We start from the raw sequence: 12,853 nt of genomic DNA, 5'->3' as shown, positions 1-12,853 counted from the left end.
AACACCTCCAGGAATGGTGAATCCACCACCTCCCTGGGCAGCCTATTCCAATGTTTAATAACCCTTTCAGTGAAAAAATGTTTCCTAATATCCAATCTAAACCTCCCCTGACATAACTTGAACCCATTTCCTCTTGTCCTACCATCTGTCTGTTCGGACTTCTCTCTCAGACCATCTAAGACAGGTTTAAAAGTCTGAAGGTGGCATAAATTTCTTCATTTTATCACTACGAACGGCATGCCCTATTTTTACATGTATTAAATTGAATGGCAATACAGAAAGGGGTTTAGTTCATACTAGGCTGTTTCAGAATGACTATTTGATCTCATCTAAAAGTACTATGCAGCAGAGGTGCATAATATAATAGATAATACCATGCAGTGATTCAGAACTCTTTCCTAGATGGGCTGCTCTTGCTTTCTGCGGTGCCATGGCATCAGTTTCACCCCTGGGAGAGGAAGCTTCATGCAAATGTTTCTCATGAAAACAACTCCAACTGCACAGGTGAGCAAGGGCTCCATGTCAGGAGTTACAGCCTTGACTTCCCGACCACAGAGGCATTTCTGCCTGGAGCAGTACACAGCTGCTAGGACATACTGGAGGCATTCAGCTCCCGTGTTTGAGCTGCTGATGTCTAATGCAAGCCTGTTGTCTCGCTGCTGTCTCAGCTGCATGGAAACAGGAATGGCCAGTGGGTGACTCTCCTCTCTCAATGTCTGGCAGCATTATTAACCCTCTCCCTGCAGCTGCCCATGTCTCTCCACCAGAGATGGAGACCCTGCGAAGTATCTTAGACCAGATACCTAATTCTTAGATGGCTGAAGTTAAGAGGAATTCACATCTAAACAATATACCACATATGAATGTTACCTATGGCACAACATGAAGTTCAGGGTACAAGGAAGTTTCCGTACAGAAATTATGCGGACTCTTATTTCTGTCCTTCTCTAATCCCACAAAAGTCAATTCAACTCCTTCTGTCCATTTTCCCCCACTGGTGTAAAGAACCCAGCCCAGGGAGCCTTGGTCAGAGACCTGCCCTGCACCTGGAGCGCAGACCAACTTCTGGAGCCAAACGGGAAGCAGTGAGTGTGCCTGGGGGAGAAGACCTTATGTCTGGAACATTTGACAAAGCAGCTTCAGATATGGCTCTCCATTCTTTAGCCCCATATTCCTTCAAGAATAAGCTTTTGGGAGGCTTGTCAATAAGATCTAATTTAATTCTGCTTGGAGCAGCAGCCATTGCTATCCTGAACCTGGTTCCATCCTATTAATTTCTATGGAGTTGATCCCAAAGACAAATGAATTAACTTTCTGAGTTAGTTGTACAAGTTGCTTGTTTATGCACAGAGTAAACCACATGCACATGCTCATAAAAGATTTCTGATAACATACTCAGCTTTAGACTGACCAGGTCTGGTCTAGATGTATGGTTTAATATTATTTAAAGCCCAATGTTGTCAGTAACAGAACAAATGCGACTGTCAGGGAAAAAACACAATAACAATAGTAGCAAAACTGCAATTCCTAAATGGTTCTGGGCTGAGATCCAATCTCCATCTGTATTTGTAAAGCTGCTATATGCCTTCATGGGTATGCGACAAACAAATGGCTAAATAAATATATACAGCATCCTAAGGAGGCGGCTGCTGTAGCTACCACGCAGCCCTTAAAATTGCTACAGGATAATATTTATTACTGGACATGCATCAGCAATAGTGGCCGATCTTTATGAGCTGCATTGAGAAAAACATTACTCTTTTCACAAAGTACAAGCATTGCTAATGTCCTTACACATGCTCTTTCTTCTGCTCCTGTATTTCTGATGAAGAGGTAGCACACAGAGAGAACAGGAGGAGCAAAGCTTGTATCGGACTGTATTACTGTATGCATTTTAACTACTGTGCTTTCAGGTATCCATTCTTGAAGCAACATCGATTGCTTTTGACAAACAAAGGTGACACACTTCCCAACTAGTGCTATACAGGGAATGAAAGGGAGAAGGGAACAGTGTCTCTATGTCTAATTCACAATGTGTGTGTGCTCTCCATAAGTACAGGATTAAGGATACTCCTTCTCAAGAAAGATGCAATTGAAGCTATTCCATAGTCTACAGCTTCTGTAAGCAACTCATCTCAGCTAAGCTTAGCTACACTGGGCTAAGCAGAATGAGAGCACGTGGGTTTGCTTCCCTTGCCCTTGCCTCACACGGTGTCCCTTGAAAAAATAAGTAAAAAGGATTTCTCAGCCTCAGAACAAATCCAGATGTACTGATTCTGCTACAGTTTACAACATCAGCAAGCCATGTGTAAGGTCTGATTTGCTAAGCAGAACCTCTCACAAAAAGGTGCAACAACAGGCCGCCTTAGCTCAGATTAACTCAGATGGAAAGAACATCACAGTCAACTTGGTTTTGGAGTTATTCAAAGTAGACTTGGTAAAACTGTTTTGATCTTTTCACATATGGGGTTAAGAGAGATGGAAACACAAGACTGGTAGAGACAACCTAGAACACTTGCATGGAATCCCAGAGGAAGGATGGAAGGGAGATTAAAGAGAGTAATAAATTAAACTGGATCATATTAGAACTCAAATTCTTTTTAATTAAAAGAGTATATTTATTTAAGCATTTTTGATAGATGAAAGTATCTCTCTGTTTCACTCCAGGGTTTGCAATGCTTCTGGAAGGTCACTGAACAGTACAATGACCGGCTCTCATGGGGAGTCCTGCCCACAGGAGTCTAAAGAAGTTTCTAATAGAGGCTGGAGACTCTGTGAGCAGCCCTCTGTCTCTCATCTCCTGTAGTATTTATGTTTTTACTATGAAAGCATTTTGCCCCTAAAAGTGCTTTTTATCTTTGGAATCAGAAGGGAGAGAGGATGAAGGGAAAGCATGCTTAGCCACCACCTTTAAGTGAGTGTTTTTTTCCCATTCTGTGTGGCAGATCAGCAAGAAGTTTTGCATTTTAAAGAGCTTTCTGATGCTACTTCAGCAGTTTCTTTCATTATTAAGCTGCATTCAGCTACTTCCCCCCTTTTTTTTCTATTTTTCTAACTTCTATCTCCAGATTAAAATAAAGAAGCTAGACAGCAAAAGGCAGGGCTAAGCACTATTCCCATGACATTTCTTCTTTGTCTTTCTTTTTTTCTGGTATTATATTTTTGTGCCCCTTTCTAACAAAGGCCACTGCCTTTCCAAATGACTTGGATAGATTCTCTCTGCAACAAATCACATTTTATTGAGCTGACAGAGAAAACTACTGCCTGGAAATCAAGAGAGAGTCACACCTGAATCACTACCTATGGCGCTATGTGACTTTGCAATCTGGGGAGTGAACGTACCTTTCCACCTGGTAATGAACAGAGTAGCTGCAGTGAATATTAAGGAGATTCCTAGTACCGTTACCAGTCAAATGCAAATCCTCTGCGTCTTCCTTTAGTTACTCCTTTCGAATTAAGGTCTTGATCCCACCATGACCTCTGTATTGCAGAACTGCAAGAAGGGAGCATGAGCTGCTTGAAGTCACCATGAAGGACGTGACAACGTACTGCCTTGGACTCTGCAGCCATAAAGGGGCTGTTGACACTTCTGTAAAAATATCCCTGTTGTGCTGGGTCAAATTCAGCCACAGATTCCTGCAAAATCTTCATTTAATTACTGGCAGAGGCAGATAGTTTACAAAAGACAAATTTCATGTCAAATATAAGCTAAGACTGTCCTTCAAAAGATGGTGAACTCAAAAAATTGTCTTTTCTGTTTCATATCTGTTGTACACAGAAGTGGAACAACAACTATAAGAGCTAAAAATAAGTAAGTGGTACTGACTCTGTGAGTCTAGTCTAAGCTTGCTTATTCGCCTGGTGGTTTTTGACGTCTGGAGACATCAGCCCATACCAACAGGTCTCTGAAGGACAGTTCTGAAGGACAAAAAGAGAAGCTTTTAATATGGCAATCCTGTCAAGTTTATGAACACTGCAAATTTGTAAGGCATGAGTCCATTCTCTAGGTAGAATTCTGTGTGGTTTGCCCCTAATTAAACAGCCTGAGGTTTAAAAAGTCTCAGAACTTTAAGACTGAACAGAAATGAGGAGATATGATAGCGGTTGATGTCCTGCTTGTATTCATCAGGTTCACGATTTTGTATTTTGGTGTGTAAACTCATTTACCTATTTCTGTTATACTAATGCAAATGTTGCTAAAATATTCAAAGGTTACAGAAATGTTTAAATACTTATGAAAGCACTTGTATGAGTAAAAAGATTTTTCCAGTCTCTGTGAAAGGAATCTCAATTTCAGTGAAAAAATTTACAGGATAATTAGTAAAGAATAGTGATGCTCAGCACTTTTCAAATATATGACGCTCCTAGTATTTCAGCTCAGCATCATCCTTCTCACATATCAGAAGGGAATTGAAGCTCATGCAGGTTAAGCTTTGTGAACAAAGTCATTCATTCCATTAAGGAATACAGAGCACCAGAATGACTTATCCATTGAATATACTGACACTTACATACTATCATATAGAAAATATTAGACAGTGATCATAGTTCTACAAGCTTTTTGGACAATCTTAGAATTTTGTAATATTCAGGTCCTTGCTATAGAATTTCTTCTAAGATTTTTTTAGCAACATCCTCTGTAGAAAGCGAATTACCCTCTATTAAATTCTAGAGGTTTTGCGAGAAACTCTACATAGCTCTCTAGCCTTGATTCCAATTAAACACTATGCTTTTATATATAAAGGAAATCCTATGCTACATGAACATTAGGTGATGGTAACTGCTTTATAAGAAGGATTTCAATGCCTGGCTACATAATCCTGAATAATCAATAACCTACTACTGGAAAATGGAAGCTGTCTCAAGGCCCATACTATTCATTTTTTCACATTAAACTGTTTTAAGTCTGATAAGAGTTAAAGCTTCAGACTTGAGCTCTTCATGATCTCTGGAATGATAGTTACAGCTTTGTGACACCGTTAGAACAGCCTTTAAAATGGAAGCATCCATTACAGGAGTTGCTAATTGCTAGTGTGACTTGACTCGCCAGAGCCACCCCTTGTTCCCACTGACTACAGCCGGGGCTGTGCTCAGTGACTGGGAAAGCGAAGCCAAAAGCTCCCCCCACAGGGCGAGCATAAAGGTAAATACAGTAATGCAGACTTAACACTGGTAAGACTGTCATCTTAATAAATGAAAGGCTGGATTTTTCACATTACATGCAAGAATAACGCTGACAGTTGTTTTTACCTACAACCCACCAAAAGAAAAAGAATGAATTCGTTTCTTGAAATAGTTGAGGAATAATTACTCCCAGTCTGGAAACAGTGACGAGGGAGCAGGGCAGGTATTACACTCTAATAACTGATTTAAGCCTCATTCTGCCTCTCTTAGAACTAACTGCAGTTTTTGATGGATAACAGGGCTTGTGCGTTGGTGTTGCTTTGCGCTTGTAAACAGCTGCCACATTCCAAATGCGGTTTCAATCCCTGTGATCAGTCCTCAGGCAAAGTTCCCAGCAACCTGCACTAATAACACGGGGATTGAGCCCAGAGCATCAACGAAGAGGAGAACTCTGTAAAATCAGGGCCACAGTTTAGAAGCAATTTGGACTCTCTTGCTGAGAAGGGTCTGCATGTTCACTATCAGCAGCCAGATTAGCAAAACTAAGTAGAAAACCCCCAAAGCTACAGAGCATTTCTTAGGAAAAAGGCTGTACATTATCTAATCTCATTACAAAGATTTTGCTGGCAGCTTTGCAGAGCAGAAGCAATACATTTAACTAACTGAATATCATTCACTACGACAGAACTGAGAGAGTAAAAGGGGCACAAAATGCCAGCTGAGACTGGAGGGCATATATTTGCTCCCAAATGACCGGCTTTTGAAGCTGAACTGTGGCTGCGCTGAGCCACAGGAGCTCTCTGCAGCTAGCATTATCACATAAAACAAAATCTGTCTTGTTTTGTGCACTCTCGAGTCAAGTAATTTCTGAAAATGGGGCCAAACAAAGAGTTTGGCTCCTACTCACTAGGGATATGCCAGACTATATATGCAGCACAGCCCCAAATATCGTGCATGGCAAAGCAGGATCACAGGGTGAATGCACGACTTTTAATTCCATCTACACACTGTGGACAGTAGTTGCACATTTGAGAACATCACAGTGCTTGTCATTTTCTAACTTAATATGTATCTACAATACACAAATTCACAATGTGTAAATTACAGCTATTGGCAGAAAAGAAAAGGAGAAGCAAACCGTTTTCTGTCTTACTCAGAAAGGTCTGGAGAAAGCTGCTTATCTCCCCATCATATCTATAGCTGTCACAAGACTAATGTTATTTCTTCCATTTACTTTCCTGGTCTTGATCTTGCAGCTTTGAAGTTCATTTTGAAGCACTTTCTGTGGAACTTGAGGCACTGTTATTGCCATTCCACTTTGACTTTTCATTTGGGATGTACAGGTTCTCCACCCTGACATCACTAAGGCAGGCAGTGAGCTGGGTGAAGGCAGGAGATGACGGGAAGCAGTCTGCAAGGACATGGTTTAAAAGATTCTTTAGCTGACCGTGAAATTTTTGCATGTTATGTGATGGCAAGGTATTTACAACTTTTATTGCTGAATTTAAGTATCTCAGACCATGTCAATTTTGAGTTTCAATTTCCACAGAGGCTGACTGCTTGGGGAGCAGTGGAATATGTTAATGATACAGCATCTTCTGTGAAAGCTCCATGTATTCTGGCCTATATCCTGTATTTGCACCTGACAGAAGTGTGTGGTAAAGCTTCATTTTTCTAAAACTCCTCTGAAGTTTCTCCACTCTACTGATGTATATTGATCCCAGTAAATCATAGGACTATGAAAAGTATAGAGGAGGGCAAGGAGGTGGACTTTCTATTTGCAATTCTGTTCAGAATATAACATAACAGATTTACCAGAAGAAAAGCCTACAAAGTCACAGAGCTTCAGAAAAGCAAAACAATGGAATATCCATGCTGTGACTTTCTTTCCTGTTTTTAAAGCTTTTCAGTTTGACACAAATCGCAGGAACACATAGTATCAGAAGAGGAAAGAGGAGCCATCAGAGGAACAGGCTGCTGGGTTTGGACTCACGACGAGATACGGCTTCTGCTTTTGAGGGCTTCCAAGGCTCTGTTAGGGTGTGGGCAGTAGGAACTGCATTTGCAGTTCATCAGCTACCCAGCATAAACTTCAGGAAGGCCATTTGTGGTGGACCTTGGGGGTATCTGCACCGCGCAGTGGATGTGACAGAGATCCCATGCTCGTTCTGAGCCTGCTGGTGTGTCCCTACAGCCACCTTGCAAAGACCTTAGCACTGGACCCAGAAGCAGCACAGCTGTGTTGGCTCTCAGCGCGGTGTCACACGGACTGAGTTTTCAGTTCCAGACTCTGGAGCTAACCAAGGAAAGACCTGGATGAGAATGAACACACAGGCACCTTAGAAGGAGTAGTCCAACTTTTCTCCTTCCAGAAAGTTATACAACTACTTTACTTTATTTTTTAAAATGAGAGTACTGCAAAAATTTGACTGTGTGGGCTGAAGTATCTGAAAGAGGCATGAACCCTCCATGAGTAGCTGCCCTGCATATTACAGCGGAGGAGGACAGTAGCTGCTGTTGTTTAGATTGACCCGTCCACGCTTTCACTGACTCTTGCAGGGCTGCCATAAAACCACAGAAGAGAGCATTACATTAAAGTGACTGCACAGAATATTGCAGAGAATACAGACCACACTGGTCTCCTGGAAACCCCATCTAGTGCGACTTTTCATTTCTCCCTTTGTTTTACAGGGTGGAGTTAGGAATGAGACCTGTTTTAACCAGAAGTTTACCTACCTGCTCGTTATTCAGCATGCTAAACTCTACAACAGGTGCACTGAGCTAACAAACTCCAAATACAGTTTTATTTGACCTAAGTAAAAAAATGAGCGATAAATCAATTGCATTTTATTCACTGTAGGAGCTTTTTATTGGAAGTTAGTATTCTTCCTCGATCAAAATAGCTGGTAGGAACAACCAGTTCTTTCTAGTCAGCCCCTTGTTTTTATTTTCACGGAATCATGGAATTTTCAGAGTTGGAAGGGACCTCTAGAGATCATCTAGTCCAACTCCCCTGCTTAAAGCAGGATTGCCCAGAGCACATCCCTCAGGACTGCATCCAGGTGGGTCTTGAAAGTCTCCAGAGAAGGGGACTCCACAGCCTCCCTGGGCAGCCTGTTCCAGTGCTCTGTCACCCTCACCCTAAAGAAGCTTTTTCTCATATAACCTATAACCTGCACTAAAAACATAATGTAAGGCCCTAAATCCTCTGAGTCTTGAAGGCTTTGCAATAAAGCCCCACACGAAGAATATATGTGTATGCTGAGGTGCAGAAATGCAATGCAAGTTTGGATGCTTACCCTGCTGTATGCAGCAGAGGTTGAATGGTATGAGGGACAATGTGCACAAACGTGCCCATGACATGCCAGGGTTTCTAATGGGACGAAATCTTCTGAAACTGTGTTTCCCCTTGAAATTACCATCTGCATCACACTTCATCACAACCCACCACATCATTATCTGCCTCCAGACGCTGCTGGTAAGAAAGCACAGGGAAGAAACCTTAGATGCCACGAGAAGCTTTGTTTTGAGAAGACAGCTTTCCTCTGACAGATACTTATGAGATTCCTCATTTTTATATTTTGTCAGTATCTGTTAGAATGTTTCACTGAACCAAGTACAATTATTGCCAAGCAATGTTTAGGATGAGAAGCACTAATTCTCTATGAGATCAGTTCTGTAATGCTCATAGTGTAACACTTTAGTTTCAATAGGAAAAGGACCAGATCTTGTATTAGCCCTGTGGAGAGCAACACACCAGATATTTAGGCTTCTCCTCAACAATCCCAAGCATTTCCATATCCTTTAACACTGCAGTGCACCAGGTAAGGACAGTCACGCCCTGATTCCCTTCCATCTTTATGCAGGTTTTTGGCAGACCAATGTATTTTGGCACTAGCACTTTCTTTAATGTAACGCTTCGCACCCTTCCATCCCACCAATGTTTCTGTCATCACCTGTCCCTATCTCACCATTCCCTGTTTTGCTCTCTCTTGGTTATATGTCTGAAAAGTTCAAGGGGATGCAGGGACCAGCGGAGCCCTTACAGTAAGTAGAGCAGGTAGCAGGAGCTGGTGTCACGGCAGGACGTTATCCCCCTCAGTCCATCAGCTCTCTCACTAACAGAACATCAGCCTTACTTACCCGTGGATAACCACACTTCTCCAGGTAGGGCTAATACAAATAAAGGGCGGGATGACTTCCCTCAGTGGCAGAAGCCTGCTTTTGCATTACAAAGCCTGGCATCCACCCCCTCTACTCAGAGAGCAAGTGAGCATGTTGCCCCAGTATATAGCCACTGATTCGAGTCAGAGTAGGTATCCTTCTATTTGGTGCCTAAACAATACAATGAAAGGGCAGCCATAGATCTTATTTGTGTTAAGACTTTTTTTTTTTTCTGGAATAGCCGTGGTACTACGATGAAACATTAAGGAGCCTGAGGCACTGTCCCCTTATCATCAGAATTTCAGGGTGAGCTTTGCTGATGGCTTTAATGAGTGCAGCTCTTTAATGACGCAGGATTGAGGCTTAAGAGGTCGATTCTTTAATAGCTGCTTGTATCTCAGCCACTCAGCTTGGAACTGCATTCAACCCATTCAACCTACCGTCAGAAAAATGTATAACTCAACCTTTAATAAAAACACCTATGGATGCTGCTAACTAGTGGTTCCTCTGCCTATCAAAGTGAAAACAGCGCTTCTGTATCTAGTTTTAGAACAGATTTCAAGTTTTGCAAATACTGAAAAGCAAGGAAGAGCAGTGACACTCTTTGTAGTTAAATAAACAGCTGAAGAGGCTGCAGCATAGCTATCTATCTGTGTAAGACTGGGTATTTAAGAAAATAGCAAAGTATCATCTAAATAATGAAGTGCTGATGACTTCTCCTTAGTAAACAGGGTATTGCGATATGGTTCCAGATACACAATTTTAAAAATAAATTACTACAATTAGTACACAACTATTTATTTATCTCTTATGAATATGTCCATCTGTCAGCCTCCTTATTGGCAAGCTGAGACGTCCCTGCATCATGTGTTACACAGAATCCAGACTGGCCTTTAGTCTGAACAGATTCATGAATGGCCAGCAGACATTTCGATGTGAGTTTGTGTCTATTTAGGAAGAATTAATTTAATTTCATAAACTGTTTCTACCACAAATGGCAAAATCTCCGAAACATTTATGAATCCTAAATGATTATTTCATAGGAATATGTTCCCTGATGTCAGCAGTATTCGCAGTAAAGTTACTCATGTGTGTAAATGATTACTGGATTGGGCCTTTAAACAAGATCTGTAACCTTGACAGGTCTCCATAAGTCCCATCACTATTGCTTTGAAAGTGTTGATACCAGCAGTAGTTCCAGTCTTTTCTTGCTATTAAGCTAGAGTTCAACCACAAAATCCCCTAGCCAGATTTTCAGCCCCTAACAGTTCAGTACTGCTTTGATCTGGGATTTTGTTTCAAGTTACTGTGATAAGAGAGGGACAGCTGTGACACTCTGTCCCGGATTTTAGCTCCCAACAGAAATTCCTAACATTCCTGCAGTGGCCTTTACCTGTGGTTAATGTCATCCTCTACTCATCAGCCCCAGTGAAGCCAAGAGCCCACTGTTCATTAACAACTACTGAGGGACATCTTAAAGGCAAGACCCGTGTTTCTGTTTCCAGCGACAACCACAGCAGCTGCACGTGTGCACTAATATTATCTCAATCCATGTTTTGATCTGAGTATATCTCAAAGCTAATAATGCCATTTAAAAATTAAAAGAATCCAGTAAATAAGTTCTTCAGAGTATGGCTCAAGGCTAATACACTGAGACTAGTATCCAGCTTTTAATTTACCAATTATAAATAACAGCAATACAATAAGAATATAACGCCATGTATACAGCATCCCCTCATGTAGCAATGGGATAAGAGCTAGTCCAAGAATAATGAAATACAAACCCGAAATGCTTACAGTAGCTTCTGAAATACACGTAGCACTGAAAATTTTTGAACTCAGGTTATTTTAATGGAAAAAACATCCTTAAGTTCTTCAGCGTTACTAAGAGTTTTCAGTCTGGAAATGTCACGAGATATTGCCAGTCTCCAGAAACTCTGCTCTTCTTCACAGCATGAAACTGCATCTGTTCTAGGAGCCAGGTGAGTGGGGAACCTGGAGCAGTGTTTGCTCTTGCGCAAACCACACAGAAGCACCAGCAAAAGCAGCCACGTTTCACTTGAATTCCCAGGAGATGAAAAGGAGCCTACGCATGCAACTGCATTTACTATTAATGGATCCAGATATATGGATCCTATTGGTAAATTCCAGCTTAGCAAAGTAAAATTTGGCTGTTGCTTGACTTTTAGTGCCATAATAAATTTTGTGTCCATTTTTAAAAGGCTGGACCACTGTGTGAAGGTCTAGAGCATTCAAAGACTTTTAAAGTTCATGAAATCAACTGTAAATTTGGAAGCAAAGAGTTGAAACTATGAGACAATAAAAAAAGTAAATGGAGTAGTGGTCAGCAGATTAAGACAGGACACAAACTGTACTGAGCTGCCTCGAGACCATGCTTATCATTGGGGAAACTATTACCTAACAGAAAGGTTACTCACAACAAGGTCTCTAAAACAGTATTTTACAGAGGAAGATGATCTACCCAACGAATTTAACACAAAAACTTGATGGGGAGTTTCAAAATGAATTCAGGATGAAAGGCCTTTGTGCTCCATTTGAAGCTTTCTGAGTGCTTTTTTAAAATCAGACAGAACCAACATGAACAGGTCAATTTGACTTGAACCCCAAACTTCATTTCCCCATCGAAAGAAACTTCCTGGAAACTGGAACATTCTAGGTTCAAAAAAGCCCTTTCTCCTTTATGATGAGATGGTAAAACCTTTTTGTTCGAAGCATTTCATTGAACTCTATTTTTTAACTCGCTGTATGTTTTACAGCAGTTCGCACTCATGTCACAGATGCATTCCTCTGGAGATTCTGCATATATTTCTAAATACACAGAAGATAGTTTCTCTATTCATCTGAGCAATTTCACAACACTTCTGAAGAGAAAGAAATTACACCTGAAAAATTTCTCTAGTCGATTCCAATAAACACTGTGTGTAGCCTCCAGTTATTTGTTTCACTTCAACTTCAGAGTGGCTAGACACAGAGGCTTCTTGAAGCCACGTAAAAATGTACCAATAGTGCAAACGGCCTCCATTTTAAGAAACCCTTTTCGTGGAGATAAATTATTTCTGTAGGAAATAAGAGAAGTGCACAGCAGGGTCCCAAGTGCTAATCAACAGACATAGTGCTCCAAGAATTGTTGGAGAACTGCAATAGTCCAGCCTGTACCGCAATTACAGCAAGAACACTCTTTTTTTGGTAAGATTTGGGAATTTCATTTCTCCTTGATCAATATGCTCCAAATCTATAAAAAACAGAAGTCATTTTTTCAGAGGGTTTTTTACTTGGGAAATCATTGTGCTGCTACTTTCTATGTCTCATCTGGTGATGTATAACAAATCCCCATCATATATATATATATTTTTCCCTGACCTGAGTCTTCCTCTGAATCAAAGAACTAACACTGGTCGTTTTCACCGTTGGCAAGAAGAAATCTGCATGGGGTGGGAATTATTTGATGAAATTTTGTAAGATGTTTAAGCAAGATGGCTAATCTGGATGACCAGAGTAATCCTTTTCTGAATTTATTTTTTTAATTTGCGAATGCTATCTTGTA

General features: G+C 40.9%; 1 protein-coding gene across 4 annotated transcripts in view; it reads right to left on the bottom strand.

Annotated features, from left to right (window-relative positions):
• Nucleotides 1-12,853, bottom strand: part of TMEM132C (transmembrane protein 132C) — a 222,453-nt gene that overhangs the window by 15,639 nt on the left and 193,961 nt on the right. Inside the window, exon 1 of one of the 4 annotated variants that reach the window (XM_054220008.1) lies at nt 6,278-6,343. The exons of the other annotated variants lie outside the window; for them this stretch is intronic. The gene's annotated coding sequence lies outside the window, so the exon portion shown is untranslated. Of the gene's footprint in view, nt 1-6,277; nt 6,344-12,853 lie in introns of those variants that run through there. 4 annotated transcript variants of the gene reach the window in all.

This window comes from Rissa tridactyla, chromosome 13 (assembly GCF_028500815.1).
Source record: "Rissa tridactyla isolate bRisTri1 chromosome 13, bRisTri1.patW.cur.20221130, whole genome shotgun sequence".
NCBI lineage: Eukaryota > Metazoa > Chordata > Aves > Charadriiformes > Laridae > Rissa > Rissa tridactyla.
The sequence above is the reverse complement of the archived record's forward strand: the minus strand, read 5'-3'. Positions and strand labels throughout refer to the sequence as shown.